The sequence below is a fragment of the Apis florea genome, unplaced genomic scaffold (assembly GCF_048593485.1).
Source record: "Apis florea isolate Af1SG1 unplaced genomic scaffold, ASM4859348v1 contig_3158_pilon, whole genome shotgun sequence".
Taxonomy (NCBI): domain Eukaryota; kingdom Metazoa; phylum Arthropoda; class Insecta; order Hymenoptera; family Apidae; genus Apis; species Apis florea.
The window spans coordinates 3172467-3188950 of record NW_028256713.1 but is presented as its reverse complement, the minus strand read 5'-3'; the positions used below and the strand labels follow the sequence as shown (position 1 = coordinate 3188950).

Here is a 16484-nt window from a genome sequence, read left to right as displayed (position 1 = left end):
ATCAATATCAAAATTTCTCAAAAATCTTTCGCACGATTCCAAATCCGTCTCTCTGGATCCTCGAAAAATTATTATTAAAAAAAAAAAAAAAACACACACACACATACATCTCAAAACAGATTATTCCTTTCTCATCAACCCCCACGAACGAGATATTTTCAGAAAGCTTTCTCCTTTGGCGCGACGCCAAATCCTAATAACACCCCTAATCCTGGACCGACTACAATTTCAATCGAGCGACAACGGCCGTGCTAAATCACGACATTCAACTCCGGCTTGTTCAACCCCTCCCTATATAAATAGGGCAGGTTTATCGGCGGGTAGGGTCACGAGATCCCCCTAAGGGCAATCATAAGGTGTTTATATCCCCGTTACACGTGGCGCGCGCCGACCAAGGGAGGTTAATCGTCCTTCCTCCCCGCGTTGGGAGAATCCGTTCGGGACACCGGGTATTTAGAGATGGTTATCCCACGCACCCTCGTGAAACGGCTATTTATCGTTATTGGGGGTTGTACGGATTAGGCCGTTACACAACCCCACACTCACTATCTGAAGCATATCTGAGCAGCGACGACAATGGATATCTGTAATCGTCGATTAACGCGAGTGGCGGTCTCCTCCTTTAATCGTTTCGTTTAGGGGTTGTGTGTACACTGATGTCGAATTGATTGGATCGGGTTTGGATTTCTGGTTGGTTTTTAGATGGGCGCGATAGGAGTTAAGAACGGGGGTTTCTCGAGGGTTGTTTGGGTAGATCGTGGTCGTTTTGCAGGTGCTCGTCTCTCTTTATCTTTCTTCCTTTTGACGTCGATCGTGATAAGAGAATGTTTCGACGGTGCTCGTTTCTTTCTCAATCTTTATATTTTTAATTATAAAGATTTTAGTTGGGTGATTTCGCGTTTGTGATTTTTAAGAGTTCTCGTTATGATTGTGTTTTTTCAATTCTTTCAGGAAAGAAAGACTGTTCCAGACTGGTTGATTAATTCGAATTTTTCGTTCGTACAACTTCGATACAGATAATCAATTGTTTTAGAATTCATTGATTACAATGAAATGAAATCTCATTAAGATTATATTCAGCATGGAATCACAATTAGAAGAACGATTCGATTAACATTTCATAATCCCTCTTCCTGACGTTTGAGTTGGTCAGAGTTCAAGGAGAGATTCTTTTCATCCGTGCGAAATTGCACGATGGTGCCGGAAAAATTATAATTCGAAGGAGAAGCGGTGATCATTCGCAGCGGCCGGAAGTGGTCATCCACCTCCGAGGAGAGGGTCGATCCCGCGGGCGTTTTACCCGTCCGCGGCCGGACGAGGTCAATCAGAATTTTAAATCGTTGCCGGGCACGGATGTTTGCTCCCGAAAAGCTTTCACCCCGTAAATTATTCATCTTACGGCCCTGCCCGTCCGCTCGTTCACGCATTAGAAAAAAAAAAAAAAAAAAAAAAAAAGCTCCGTCACCTCTGAATCGTGTTGCTCCTACAACACGTTCGACATCGATCAAACGTCACTTCGAAAACGCGAGTGGAGCGTTGTGTACAGCGAATCGAGTCGAAAAAGAAGAATAAGATCTGTTGGAAATTTATCGATTAATTGCTTCTTTTATTCGCAATCGTAGCGGAGGATGCTACTCTGCCGAGTCGAAAAAGAAAAATAATATTTTTTCGAAATAATAGAATAGTAGAATACATAGGAAATGAGGTTGCAAAAGTGAAGAGAGAAGGAAGAAGAATGAAGAGTTTTTCTCGAAAATTTTGAAATAATAACAGAGGATATTTAAGAAGAAGGAGACGTTTTTGAAAATTGTAGTAGAATTCATCGAATATGAACTTTTCACTTCATTCCAGCGTTACATTATTTCTATCCTACCTATTCATTCTGAATATCCCGGTTCACTTTGTATTTGACAAGTTTTCCAAATTCAATTTCCTCGGACAACGAAGTCTCCTCTCGAACGAAAAAATTTTATCTCTCCCTTTTTCCCTCCGTTTATTTTTGCATACAAGATCACCTCCACCAGTTGCAGTAAGAGACCAAGTAAGAAAAGCGTAACAGAGAATTCTGCTAAAACTTCTTCTCTTTCTTCCCTTCCTCCCCATATTATCGATACACCCCCCCTTTTCGAAAAAAGCTTCGATCAACGTTTCCTCCATCTCCTCTCGAGTTCGTTTACAGTTTCCTCCGGAAACGTGCGCGTGGAAGGGAGGGTAGGGATCGATCCGCTTTGCGCCGCGAATTTAAATGCCGGTGTAAACGTTTCTGGAATTCGAAAAATCGGGAATCGGTTCTTAATACCCAGGGAAAACTCGAGTTTTACGCTCGTTTCAACCCTGGATCGTCGGAGAAAGGACCAGAGAGGTGGATGCGAGATGTCTGGAGACGCAAATGTATTGTTATTTCGAAGAGATTGAAGTTGATGAGGAGAGTTCGAGGTCTCTTTGGAGATTCCCTTCTCTTCTTGATAAGAAAGGTTGAAAGAGAATTTTATCGATGATCGAGAATTCTGTGGATTTACTTGAGGGAGAGATTTTTAAGGAAAATTTGGGTTGAGAAGTTTAGATTAAATTGGTAAGAAAGATGAATCGTTGCGGATCGTTTCTTGATTGAATCTTTTTCACGGGAGAATAATTCTTGAAACTCTGTCTGTTCGTTTGAAATTTAATTTCTTGCGCCTACTCGCACTTTAAAGGTATTAGAACATTTATTCCAATATCGATTTTAATAATACAGAACTGCTTGTTAAACAACAACTGTGTCACAAATTCAAATTCTCTCTCTGATATCATATTTTTCTTTTTCCAACTTCTCCAAATTTGTATTAATATTTGTACAAGTTTATGAAAGAACGAGAAACGATCGGATATAATAACTTTTCTCGATCGCGAGAGCTTTTCCTTTCTTCCTAAAAATCGTTACACGAGTTATACTTTTCTTTTTTTTTTTTTTATTTCGACAATGCCATCGTTTCACAGATGTTTTTTCAGAGAGGGAAAATCATCGGAGGAGGAAATTTCATTTCCTCTTCCTCCTCCTCCTCCTCCTCCATCTATTATCGAGATCTTAAACCGTATTGTCTCCCCTCGAAATGCACGAGCTTTTCATGATAACCTGAGAGCTCAACGGCGTCCTCACGTTTACAAGAGTTTCATTGTCGTCCCATGGGAAATATGGGTATAATGTTGTGTGATGCAGATGTTGCTATTTGCTTTTTCCCTTCTCGTCTCATCGTGCCCGCTTCCGTGCCCCTCCCCTCCCCATCTCTCTCAGAAACATCCCGTGATTCCTGCAAAATTGTGGCCAGCTCGTTAAATATTTGCCCCGAATATATATTTGCCGCTCCTCGTCGAGTAATTTACTTTGGATCGATGAAAATATATTTCTCATTTTAGTCGATCGGTTAATCGCAGTCGATTTATTTGGACGAAAAATGGACGAATTCATTTTTTTTTTCTATGATTAATAAGGAACAATCGAGTGGAAATATTGATTCGTTAAATGGAAATTTATGTTGGTTTCTCGATTAAATTGGGAGATGGCGATGGTAAGAAGCGAATTTTTGGTTTTCAAAGTTGTAGATAAATATCTTGAAGAATTTCGGAATTCGTGAACAAAAATTAGTCAAGGAAATCGAATTTGTATTTTTCAAAGTAAAAGGGAGGGAAACTCTATAAACTTTTCACAAACTTTATCGCTTCGATTCATTCAAGTTCGGCCATTCGATTCTTAAATATCTTTAATCTGTTCGAAAATTTCAATCAAGCGTGGTCGAAAAAGAGATCGAATTTTTCTGATCTTTTTCAAAAGAAAAAAAAAAAAAAAAAACTAGACTGAAAGGGGGAGGGGGGAATCTCAACGAGGTCGGTCGTAATACAGCTGTATATCATTGCGCTGGAATAAATAGAAGGAAAGGAGGAACTTTTTCCTCCAGGGAGAGTTCCATAACATCTTGAACGCTTGACCGTGGCCATTGCGACGAAATTTACGGGAGGGAAAGTTCGCAAATCTTAATAAACTCGGTTGGCAGCGACCACTTCTTTTCCTTCGATGGAAATGGTGTCTCGATAAACGCGATTCCCCGAAAATTCTACATTTTACTACTATCGATTTCTCGAACGATCCAACAAAAACCATCATCAAACAAAATTCTACCATTAAATTAATTAACCATATATATTTTTTAATATTAATATTCATAATATTTATATCTCATTTAGATACTTATCAGAGATAGAAATTAAATCCTTCAATAGATCCATCCTAAACTACTTTTCACTACCATCTTTTCATTTTTATCATAATTTTAACCAAACCGTCCCATAGCTCCGTTTAAAAATACAAATCTCTCTCTCTCTCTCTCTCTCTCTTACTTCTTAATCCTCCTTAAAGCTTACCACCATCAAACAAAATTCTACCATTAAATTAATTAACCATATATATATATATATATTTTTTAATATTAATATTTATATCTCATTAGATATTTATCAGAGATAGAAAATAAATCCTTCAAATAGATCCATCCTAAACTACTTTTCATTTACCATCTTTTCATTTTTATCATAATTTTAACCAAACCTATAGCTTCGTTTAAAAATACAAATCTCTCTCTCTCTCTCTCTCTCTCTCTCTCTCTCTCTCTCTTACTCCTTAATCCCTCGCAAAGCTTACTTCGCAAAACCCTCCCACATAAAATCCCACAAACCAACCGTCACTCTTACTCTTACTCTTACTCGCCTCTTACGCTTTCATCCGTGGACTGGTTGGTCGAAACATCGTCGAGATCATAAACGTTGTCGACCACGCGCGCCATCGGATATCCGGTCAAATGCCACGCGGCGGAGGGGTGGATTCATTTGCGGATCGAGGGAGGAGAGGGGGGGAAAGTAGCGTGTACACCGAGCCGACAAAGAGTGATCGAGGGGAGGGGAGTGGGTGCAGGTTTCCATCGTAATTCAGCGAGAATGGACGGAGCCATCAAACGCGAGGATACTGCGGCTGGCAGGATTGGACAAACATAGGTGGGACAACGGTCGGCTGAAACAACTGGTTGCTTTGGAAACAACCGATGGTCGTTCGGATCTGGCAACTTTGCCGGACGCCATTGCGGCTTGTCGAAAGGTATTTTCCTCCGATCCGCTGCGCCGGTTCGATAGATCGTGTACATACCAACGATCGAGCGATCCACCGGTTCGTTTCTTCTCTCTTAACCTGTTCTTCAGTTGCACTCGTGTATTTTTAATTCTTTTCTGCAGTTATCGTTTATTTTCCATTAAATTCTTGTAATCCTCTCCTTCTTCCTCAGATTAAGAACTTTTTTTTTTTGTTAAGATCGTGAAGAAACGTCTTTCTTCAAGAAAAAAAGGATATTACGTTTTGTTAAGCTTTTGTGTTGATTTGCAATTCGAGTTAGATCGAGAGATTCGTCACAAAACAGTATTTTTTTTTTATTTCTGTTGGTGTTGTTAGTTTATTAAAGTAGTATTAAAAAATCTTGTGCTGATGTGATGATTGCAATGAGTTGATGATATTTGAGGCATTAGAGATTACATATGTAATCTCTAAGATCTCTGGAAACGATTATTACGTTATCGTATATTTTTGAGATTAGTTTAAAGAAATGGAATTGATACGCGTCGAGAGAATATATAATTCGTTTGGGGATTAATTTGATGTTTAAACTTTTATTGAAAAAAAATTTGCAAGAAGGATTTCAGGGAGAGATTATACAGATTGAATTTATGAATTTTTTTTTTTTTTTTTGATCATTTCTGTTAACGTTGTTCTATTCATACGGAATTGCAAAAGTAGAAATCAAACGTAAAAATTTTTTCCTAACTTTTTTTTTAAATTTTATGACACATGTAATATGCAACGTGCTTTGAATGCAAAAAGTTCCTGTCGTTTCGAGCATGGATATTCGAAAAGTTTTTTCCAAAGAGACTTTCGTAAAAGTAAAGGAATGCAAATTTGGTCAGAGAGATCAGAGATTTAAATTTGAAATCTCATCAACATAAAATCAACATCTGTTTTCTTTTATTCTTTCTTTTTTAGTTTCTTTCGTTATATTAGAATTAGAATCTGGATCTGGTGGAAAGAGGAATCGAAGGAATTATCCAGGCCATCGACAGATTCATCCTCCTTAAGGGTAATATTCAGATGGCCGCCACCTGCAGTACTCCAGCTTTGTATTCCGGCTTGTTTATCTAAACCTTGACCCATTTCCCCGCGTAAAAGCGGCTTCGTACTTTTGTACTTCTCTTTTCCAGTGTGTACTCTTTAACTGTGCCAAAAACGGTTTTCGAAATTCCCAGAAACTTTAGCATATCGTTCCATATCGTTCCATTATTAACTCACTTTGTTGTCGCAAAACGAGGAATCATTAATATTGTAAAATTTGAAATTACCTATTTTTTTTTAGATAAAACATTCTAAATATTCTACACCGCTAGAAATATTTTATTCTCCCTGTTAAAAGAAGCAAACATTTATCAGACATTTATTAAACATCAGCTCATCCTCTCTAATTAATTCAAACATTTGTCTTAAAGTCTAACATTTATACCAATTTACTTACAATTTCGATTCACTTGAAAACAATGTTTCCAAAACATATCCCAAATAATCCTCGTGTGTTCTATTTCTAATCCTTTGCACAAATATCCAAACTGTTGAAATGGAATAATACAACCATCTACTTCGAAATCCAACATTTCTACTAAAATTGCATACTTCCATCGATTTATTTTTCTTCAATCCCCATAAAATAACTAATCCAATCATACCAAAGTCCAAAATTTCTTCTCAAAACTTCTACCAATTCATCAAAATCCAAAATATATTCCTCTCGAAACGATTTCTTACTACCCTCTATAACAATAACTCTAATCCAACCACTTCAAACTTCGATCCACCATCCATCCTTTAAAAAAAGAGAGAAGAAAAAGAAAAACCGTAGAAACAATATCCCTCGAAAGAAGAATATCCCTCGCCTCATCGACTCGTTCCACCCTCCTCCCGTTCCTCCTCCATTCTTCAAACCCGCACCGCCAAAACCCCCATCGAACCGAAAATCCGAAAGCATCCATTACCACGGCAAATTCTCTCTCTCTCTCTCTTTCCGTGACAGAGTGGCCCTGAGCGAGGCTTATCCACGTCCGCCTGTCATTAATGTATCGCAGCGTAGTAACGGTGGCGTAGGTAGCGAGTAAACATCGGCTCGTTGCACGGTAAACACGTCGCAGCAGGTAGCGGCAGATGCAGGCGCCAGGATCGATCCTGGTGGGGGCCTCTTCCTCCCCCCCTTCCCCCTCCACCCTCGCAGCGTTTGCGGCGTGACGCGCCGCGTCGCTGTGTCGCTACGTAATGAATAGGGCATAAATCCAACCGGTGCCTCTGACCGGATCCCAGCCCCCCTATCTCTCGCCGTCCTCTGCATCGTCCTCAGTGTGTGTACGCTGTGCGAATGGACGACGCGATATGCCGCCGCGCGAAACGGAACGGCCGCGTTCTTCTTCGCCCCCGCTCTTTCCCTGCTCGCGCTTCGTTGGTAAGGGGAGGCAGCGTTGCTCCACTCTGTCGTTTCTCTTCGAATTTGTACCCATTTCGGGAAATTGATACATTGGAATTGTAATTTTTTTTTTGGAAATGGAGCGTTGGAAATGAGTTTTAGTGGATATTTCTATTTAGTAAAAGTCGTGGATGAAATTTAAGAATAATTTAGAATAATTTTGTCGTTTTTCTTCGAATTTGTACCCATTTCGGGAAATTGATACATTGGAATTGTAATTTTTTTTTTGGAAATGGAGCGTTGGAAATGAGTTTTAGTGGATATTTCTATTTAGTAAAAGTCGTGGATGAAATTTAGGAATAGTTTAGAATAATTTTGTCGTTTTTCTTCGAATTTGTACCCATTTGGGGAAATTGATACATTGGAATTGTAGCATTTTTGGAAATGGAACGTTGGAAATGAGTTTTAGTGGATATTTCTATTTAGTAAAAGTCGTGGATGAAATTTAGGAATAGTTTAGAATAATTTTGTCGTTTTTCTTCGAATTTGTACCCATTTGGGGAAATTGATACATTGGAATTGTAATTTTTTTTTTGGAAATGGAGCGTTGGAAATGAGTTTTAGTGGATATTTCTATTTAGTAAAAGTCGTGGATGAAATTTAGGAATAGTTTAGAATAATTTTGTCGTTTTTCTTCGAATTTGTACCCATTTGGGGAAATTGATACATTGGGATTGTAGCATTTTTGGAAATGGAACGTTGGAAATGAGTTTTAGTGGATATTTCTATTTAGTAAAAGTCGTGGATGAAATTTAAGAATAATTTAGAATAATTTTGTCGTTTTTCTTCGAATTTGTACCCATTTGGGGAAATTGATACATTGGGATTGTAGCATTTTTGGAAATGGAACGTTGGAAATGAGTTTTAGTGGATATTTCTATTTAGTAAATTTTTAACATTCGGGGATATTGATTTTGAAAAAGGGTGTAAGTATTGGGACAAGTTTGAATAAAACTTTTGATTATTGGTTTGAAAGGATTTTGTGTAAGGCAGAGGGAAATTTTAACAGTTAAAAATAAAATTATCTATTCGAATAATTTATTATTAAAATAATCGGAGTTAATTATAACACCGAAATTAGCAGTTACGAATAAATGTTATGCGTAAATATCGGGCATTTTAAATAAAATTACTACTTGAAAAACTAATTAATTTTTCAACTCAATTTTTAACGTCCAAAGCTGTAGTGTAAAGTTTGTAAAAAATGATTCATAAACGCTTTTTGAAAATATATCAATATTTTTCGACTCTCGAAACTTTTATATAGCTCTCACAGCTATATAAAAATTCTCAAAAGAAAAAAGAAAAAGTAAAAAAAAAAAAAAAAGAAAAAAAATCGAAACAAAAACTAGGATCGCATTTGCAGAGTTTCGCAAACAAGAGCTCTAGACATGTATCGGCAATTGTACGATTATAAAATCTGTTTGCGCGAAAATCTAAAAAACATTTAAATTAAAATTGAAATTGGACGGTGATGAGATTCGCTAGATCCGATGTCGTTTCATAAATCTGAAAGAGATAGATGAGAAGAGAAAGGATGGCACTTTATTCTTCATTAGTTCGAGAAATGGGGCGTTGAATTTACGAGGCGAAATTACGGGGGATTAAAACAAGGTCTTTAAAATTTAAAATATCTTTCGAGAGAATTCTCCTGGTTTCTTCCTCGCGCCCCATAATTCTTTCGCAATGAAAGCCGGGATTAGTTTCTTCTCTCCACGAGAGAAGATACAACTTGCCGCCCACTTAGCCGTTCGACTTTCGATCATTCAAACTTTTTTTCAACCTTTTTTTGATTGTTTTTAATTTTATTTGGGATGGAAACAACAAGGCCCAAACCTTTTAATTTTTATCGTGCTTCTTTTCATTTTAAAGAATATATATATATTTTCTAACGACACGTTGCTTTCAACTGTAAAAAGAAATTATGAAAATGTAGGATATAACGTTTCCTAGTATTCGTGCAAGAATACTCATCGCTTCATTGCCTCCTCTCCCAAGATCTCTTTAAAATAAATTATCGTTGCCGCACCACTTCAGGCATTGTCTGCCCAAAAAACCCACGTTTTGCCCAAGTTGCCAAGTCACTTCCGTAAAAACGATGCTGTATAAATCTACGACTATAACACACACGTTTACACGTTTACAACATTGCCTGCATGAAAGTAATCCGTTCCTGGAAGTGGAACTTCAACGAAACTGGTTCGAAATTAAATTTCAATCGATATTCATGTGATCGATATTCATCGACTATCGATATATATATATTCCCAAATATTTAATAAAGAGAGGTTGAGGTTTAATAAGTTTCATTTCCAATAAAATTCAAGACGAAATTAATTAAACTTCTAACAAACGTAATCGCCCAACGCAATTTTAATTATCAACATTGATTCGCATGAAACGCGCATCAAATCATTTACAAACATTTCTCGTTTCAAATTATCGATCCCTTCTACATCCCCAAATTTCCCCTATTTTCTATTCTACCCTCCCGTGATAAAATTCCACCTATCCACGAAACTTAACTCGAAAAAAATTCAATCAATTTCCGTAACGAACCATCATCACGCGCGAAAGCATCCCCCGCGACGATTCCATTTAAAAGGGGGAAAAAAAAAAAAAAAAAAAGAAAAGAAAAAAAGAAGGCAGCAAGCACAGTTTTATTCACTCCTCCCGTTCGCAACACGAGACACCCCGGTGTGTTAACGACGCCAGACAGGGGTCGCATGCATCCTCGCAAAAAGCGTATAAAATATCCGCGCGATTCTTCTCGTCCCTGATAAAACGGGTTACCACCGTGGACATAAATTTCAGTAGCCACCAACTCGATGAAATATACGATCCAACCGGGGGGGGGGGGAGGAGCGCCATCTTCCTTCGTTTCCGTGTTTCGATCTGTCGAGGGGGAGGGAGGAAGCGGGCTGCCTTTTCCGTTTCGTCTCTCTCTCTCTCTCTCTCTCTATCTCTCCCTTTTTTTCTCCTTCTTTCTTTTTTTCGACTCGACCAACATTCGCTTCGCTCGAAACTGGTAATGGAAACATGAATTTTAAATGAGCACACGGAGGAGGACACCGATGGTTAATGGTCACCCGATGATCGGCTACATTTTTATCGACGGAGCGGTGGAAAGAGATTGGACCATTCGCCCCATAGACGCAGACGAGAACGTTTAATGGTTGTGAATTTTGTATGGTTTAAGAATGGATCGAGGAGAATGGATGGTTTGCAATCAGAGATGCAGGTGTTGGATGTTTTCGTTTCGATTATTTTTCTTTTTTTTTTTTTTTTTGATTTTCTTTGGCGGATGGAATCGTTTTGAAATTCTTTCTCGATTCGTTGTTTTTTTTTTTTTTTTGAAAAAGTTTAAAGTTTGTCTTCATCGTAACACGAGGTTCGTGGATTATTAAAGGACGAGAAAGTTTCGTTCGAGTTGCGAGATAATCCGGGCGTAAATGAGAATTTAATGGACGTGAATTTTTCCGCGAAGTAACGATCGATGATTTTTGTGATATTATGCAAGCGCGATGAGTTTTATTTGAGAGATGTTAGGAATGTTTCTTGGGTAAATAAAGGGGTCGGTTGATTGAATTAGGGCCACGAGTCGAGATGCCCGATAAATCATCCCTGTCACTGATAGATCGCTTTTAAATTTAATATCTGGGGAAAACGGTGCTCGAGATCATTTTTTTTAGGTGACAGAATAGAGAGCTTGTTTCATCGCCAAGATGTAACTTTTCTTTTTTTAAATTTTAATCGAAAGTTAATTCCTTATTTCATCGATAATATTAGTACCAATTTTCCATACCAATCTTCCGCATTAAACATTCGTTATATATACAAAATATTATGATTTAACCTTCTTCATCTACAAACAAAATTAAACTTTTCACTGAAATCTCACTCCTCTAAATCACACGTTTCACCAGGAATCCGCGCAACAAACAACGAGTACAAAACAGTATTCTATCATCAAACGTACCCACAAAAAATATAATTCAATCTATTCACAATTAAAATTCAAACTTTTCGAAATCTCACTATCACCGCGTCCTCTAAATCACTGCGTTTCCAGCAGAAATCCGAAAAACCATAGCGAAACAAACTCCACTCTTACATCCCCCGAAACGTTATCATCACGTTTCGAAACCCCTTCCGGTTCCATCCCCTCAACGGGAAAGCGAGGCACAATTGCTCGCACGATTCAACCAAATTTTCCGTTGAAACGAAACAATTCTTTCCACGCCCGAATTTCCAACCCGCCATAAATTTTCCACCCCGACTTCCTTCGTATCGTCGCGCTTCCGTTCGAACACAGGCACCGGTTAAACAGGGCCAGGATCAAATTCATTTTCGAAAATTTCAACGGGATGCATAAATTTTCGCCGCATAAATTTTTCCCCCTTTTTCGCGATAACTTGACCGCGCGCTTCCGTCGAGGAGTCTTTTTTCCTTCGATAAATCCACCGCATTCCGACCGAGATTACTTTTGGAAAGAGGGATTTTATTGTTCTCTTGTTGTTTTTCGAGATCGAGGTTGGGAATTTTGAAAGAAACGAGATTGAACGGTATTTATTGAATTAGAACTGGCGTGAAACCGAAGCTTTTCAAATTGTGACGGTGCTTCTGAAGGAAATTGAACGGTTTATTACGTTTGTTGAGGTGGAAGGTTTTTCGGATTAAATTCTAACCGAGACGAGGTTTCGTTTGAAAGTAAATCTTCGGATAAACGGGGAAGTGACAATATCACGTTAATTTTGGATCTTTGAAAAAAAGAGTTGTAAAAGAGGAGGAGCAAGAAGGATATTTAACGAGAGAGAAATGAATTTTTATCGAAAAAATTTACTTGCTCTTCTTTTTTTTTTTTTTTTGGAACTTTCGTTATTTTCGTGTTTACACCGAATTTTGCAAAATTACCGCGCGATGTTAAAAAATGTTCACCATTGGCGCATCGAGAGAAAAACACATCGAGAGAGGGGGGGGAGGGCCGAAACGGAGATATCGTCGTTTTAATTAAATTAAAAGCGAATATGTATCTCTCAAAATAATCGCGTTTGGACACTTGGGAGCCATTTCGTGTAGAGGCGAACGTACATTTTATAACATAATTAAAACCACGTTACGATTAAACGGGACGAAAAAGAGTAGGTCGTTTAACGTGCAAAGAAAATACGCAATTCTGTTTAAACGGGCGCGTATAGAAAAATTGTAGGAAATTCGCGAATTAAACGCGATAGAATGAAACGAACGAGCAAAAGTTTCAAAAAATATCTTGGAATACATTCGGTAAAAACGACACGCGACATTTATTATTACCCCTCGAGAACCGTTTAATTTCCCCAATTTTATGCGATTTTACACGCCTTAAACTTTTTTTGCGAAACTTGCCTGTCCACCCACGGCACATCCTGTACAAATGGCCGTGCGTCGCGTGACTTTTTCTGCTTAATCGTTCTGCGCCCCGACGATAACGTTTATTTATTATCCGGATAAACGGACACCGGTATTTTTTTTTTTCTCGTTTTCTTTGAAATATTCGAGCCAGCTTCATGGAGGCTGAAGGGTAGAAAAAATTTTTGCACACCATTCTCATCGATCCCCGCATCATATTCGTGGCAAAGTAAGACGAATCGACCAGATCCGTGCGAGCTTAATAACCTTAAAAAAAAAAAAAAACTTAATCAATTTTAACAAGCTAATTTTAATTCTTTTCGAAAAATTTATCTCTTATATGTGAAAAACGAAACAATAAATGATCGAAGAGGGGTGTTACGATCTCACGATTGAAAGAAGCAACGTATATACCCCTCTTCTTCCATTTTGAAAATAATATTCGTACGGCCACACCAGCTGTTTCTTTAATTGTTAACGAATCGTATTAGGGAGAGTTGTCCCCTCGATTCTTCCATTCTAATTGTGCGTCATTGCTGATACTTTTCTTTCACCTCCTTCTTCTCTCTCAGCCACGTGCGGTTAAAGAGCCATCTTAAATATCGTAACAATGAAATACGTATATAAATAGAAATTCGATCTTATACAACGCGATTACTTTTTACTTGAAGAGCCTCGATACATTCGTTGCGACTTCATGCAACCTTTAAACCTTGCAAAGTTAAATTAACAATTTAATCGAAATAATAAGCCATCTCACAAACCAACTTTTTTCCTTCTCTTCGCGCTTCTCTACAATCCAAAATGTTGCAAAAATTGAAACATCTCATCCACGTGCAATATTTCGATGTCATCGACCCGCCCCTAGACACAGCCTTTGCGCAACGAAGAAACGACTTTCACCCTCGATGCTCGCGGAGATTATCGAACTATTGTGCGAGGCTGTGCGTTTCGCATTAGCTGAGAACGCAGAAGGGAGGGAGGGAGAAAAAAGGAGAGGATTATCGGAAAGAGGGCGAAAGACGCGAGTAGCATAGTATCGGTGATTGGAAATGGCCTTTGTGTTTTAGTTTCCAGGGTTCTGATGATGGAATCGCGAGTTGGTTGCGGGGGAGGTGGATGGATGATGACGGAGGAAACAATGCGGCTCCTCCCCTCCCCCCATTGTTGATCATATAGCTCCCATTGTTGTGTTTAGATGTGATTCACCGCAAACGATTTTCTGCCTTTCTGCGAAACCGTGAAAATCAATGATTAGGATACCCTTTTGTTAACCATAGTCCAGGAGGGAATTACGCAATTTTCGGCAAGGGCGGATCGTGGATAAATGAGAAACGCGTCCTTTTTTTACTTTTCTTTTCGTTTTTTTACATTCGATGATCTCGATACGATTGGCTGTTGTATGATTACCTTTTTTCGAGAGAGAGACGGATGCATTGTTTAGCCGTGTATTTTTTTCTTTTTCTTTTTTTTTTATTGATTCTTTGACATTGTTGAACGAAACATGTAGAGAGAGTAATCACATTTCGCATTATTTTTCGAATTGCACGAAATATTTAATTTAGAGAAACGAGCTCGAGGTATCCACCTTCCAAGTTTGAAGTATTCATAACGTGATAACGCATAAGATAATATTCTACGATCCTTTTTCGATACTTTTATCCATTCTCGTTGGTCTCCATATATTTGTAGCGAGGAAAGTAAGATGAATCGACAGATTCGTGACCATAACCTAAAAACTTAATTTTTAAAATTCTGATACTTTTCTAAAAAGAAAAAAGAAAATTCATAATCGAAGAAAGGTGTTACGATCTCACTTTTTCGATACTTTTATCCATTCTCGTTTATCTCCACGTATTTGTAGCGAGGAAAGTAAGATGAACATAACCTAAAAATTTCATTCTTAAAATACATTCTAATTCTTTTAAAAAACAAAATTTATCTGGATGCGTGAAATAACGAATCGAATAACAATCGAAGAAGAGTGTTTCACGATTAAAAAAGTAGGCTCTTTTGAAAAATATTACACCTGCTGCTGATGAGAATCGTATTAGGCAGAACGCCATCGATATTTTCTTCTTCGAAACACTTTCACTCCTCCATTCTTTATCTCTCCTACATTTCGTCACTGAAAGAAAAAAAAAAAATTGGAGAACACCGTAATGGAAAGTTACGTCGATTTACCTGCACAAAGGAGAATCGGCGAATCCCCGCAGAATTCAGAAAGTTAAGCCATCAAAGCGAAGAACACTCGTCTCCTTGCACGATGTTCGCGCTCCACCGTTATTCGCCAAAGTGGCCACGACGACGACGACAAACACTCTCGTAAATCGGTGCGCCACGTGGCTCGAACAGCATTTCCTTTCAAAGTGCCGCTCGCTCCCTTTGCCGATTATCGTCCAACCAATGCCTCTCCATCGACCCCGACATACGTATCTGAAAAACGTCCTTCCAACGCGACGTCACCTTCCTTTCCCCAAACTTTTTCTCCGTGACAACGCCTCCGTTGTTGCACACCTTTCTCGCCACAAAAGATTAGCCGAATCTTTCTAACTTAAATTCCTGTCTTCTCGGAAATTTCCTTTCACGGATTCCCACGTATCCGTTCAACGATTAAATTTATTCTGCGTAGCATCTCTTGCGGCGTCTCTCTCAGTTCTTTTTTTTTTTTTTTTTTAGAGTTTAACTCTATGCCTCTCAATTTTGATCGTACGTGAAAAGTTCTCTCGGGACAAAAAATTTTTCTGAATCGATGTACGATTCTGATCGACGATGAAATGATAGCCTCCACGACAAAAAACGTTCTCGAGGAACCGTAGCTTAAAGAGCCAAAATAAATAGAGAGGCAAATGAAAGTGCGCGAAGAGGGCATTGAAGTGGAAACATGATCGTCGATAAAGACGAAGAAGAAGCAGTTCCTCTGAAAACCCATCTCCCCCCAAACCACCTCGCTCGCCATTTTCACGAAATTCGCGAAACGCACTTCCGCTCCCCTATTGTTCCACGGGGAAGAAAGGCGGGGCCAAAGATTTCGCAATTAAAACGACACCCATTACGAGCCTCTTAATTATACAGAAATCGCGTGTTCGTCGCTCGAGCAAACCTGGGCCGTCGTTCGTTGTCGAGAAACGTTGTGAAAGTGTTTCGTGGGGGCGTGAAAAAGAGTGGCGAGGAGAGAGAGGGAGGGGAGAGTATTGTACGTGCCTTTTGTTCGGCTAATTATCACTTTGTGTTGATCCTTTGACCCCCCCTTCGTTTCTCCTTCGAACGCGTTCGTTTGTTATCGAAACCAGACACAGAGGGAGGGGGTAATGGCGCGTAATTTAAACGAAACGCTTCGCGTTTCGCGGTTTTTGTTCGCGAGAAGAATTAAACAAAAACTGGAGTACTTCGAAATATTCGTTTGAAGCTCGGTTATCGCGGAAATGAACGGATTGTTCTGATTGAATCGCGGCCATTTCACCGAATGGGTGTTGTTCGAGGTGGGATTATCACGAGGATAAGGATATTTTTATCTCGATAATA

At 38.7% G+C, this 16484-nt stretch overlaps 2 long non-coding RNA genes across 3 annotated transcripts in view; both read right to left on the bottom strand.

Annotated features, from left to right (window-relative positions):
* Nucleotides 1–16484, bottom strand: part of LOC147657438 (uncharacterized) — a 64802-nt gene that overhangs the window by 31060 nt on the left and 17258 nt on the right. The window lies entirely within an intron of this gene.
* On the bottom strand, nt 14474–15393 carry LOC147657439 (uncharacterized). 2 transcript variants are annotated; one of them, XR_015292372.1, is made up of 4 exons: nt 15144–15393; nt 14989–15087; nt 14777–14847; nt 14474–14691 (listed from the first exon to the last, which is right to left on the bottom strand). It is a non-coding gene; the product is annotated as an uncharacterized LOC147657439 (long non-coding RNA). The 2 variants fall into 2 exon arrangements; XR_015292371.1 differs by having other exon boundaries at nt 14474–14847.